The following is a 1,180-nucleotide window of genomic DNA, read 5'->3' on the forward strand; positions in this document are numbered from 1 at the left end:
AACCTCCAAACATACCTTTATATTTGTTACAGAGTTCCAACACCAACTCATGAGTCCTCTTGACCCGGTATTCCGTGTTGTTGTTGACGGAGCTACTCACTACACATTTATCTGATCCACCATCTTCAAGGAAGGCCTGGTAGTATAGTGGTATATACTTACCTATGTTCATGAGGGTAAGTAAAAAAATGATCTGCACTGCTTTATATTAAAAGTCTGTCCACGTCTAATGGCTGTTGACAACACTGAGCATGCATGTGAAATGATTTTGTTAAATAGAGGAGTGACAGTGGATTATGTGACAAATCATTTGAAAATCAGCCATGGTTCTATCTATGGAATAATCCACAACAGACTTGGGTTTAGAAAAGTTTATGTGAGATGGTTTATGCTCAACTCACATAAATAAGAGCATAAACAGATGTGTCTGGGCATCTGCAAACAAAATTTGGACTGATATGTGAAGGAAGGCAAAAGTTTCTCTAAAAAAATCATTACTGGTGATGAGACGTGGATTCATCATTATGAGCTTGAGAATAAACAGCAGAGTATGGATTGGAAGCATCCTCTATCACCTACCAAGAAAAAGTTTAAAAAGTCCTCCATCAAAAAAAAAGTCATCCATCAGCTGGAAAATTGATGCTTACTGTTTTCTGGGATCCTCAAGGGCCAGTTTTGGGACACAATCAGAAAAATGGTTCAACAATCAACAGTGCTCATTAAGTGAGATGCTCACTGAAAGTTGAAGCCTAAACTTTAGATTAAACTCAGAGGTCTGCTATCCAAGGGCATTGTGATCTTGCATGACAAGACACATCCATACACCTCTGCCCACTCTGTTGACACTCTACAAAACTTTGTTTTGAGGTGTTAGTGTATCCTCCTTATAGTCCAGATCTTGCTCCATTGGATGTTTACCTGTTGGGTCCCCTGAAAGCAGCCCTTTGAGGATGAAGATTCACCTCTGATGAAGAAGTGAAGGCAGTGGTGTGTTTGTGGCTTGCAGCTCAGCCTAAAACATTTTAAAATAAGGGAATATGAAAACTTGTTGACAGATGGACAAAGTGGATTGAAAAGCAAGGCAATTATGTCAAAAAAATTATGTATTTGTCTTTTCTGAAAGTTTATTAAAATAAATCCTACAGCCAGAGTGAGGATATTTTTGACTCACCCACATATA

This window comes from Chrysochloris asiatica, unplaced genomic scaffold (genome assembly GCF_000296735.1).
Source record: "Chrysochloris asiatica unplaced genomic scaffold, ChrAsi1.0 scaffold00182, whole genome shotgun sequence".
In the NCBI taxonomy this organism is placed as follows: domain Eukaryota; kingdom Metazoa; phylum Chordata; class Mammalia; order Afrosoricida; family Chrysochloridae; genus Chrysochloris; species Chrysochloris asiatica.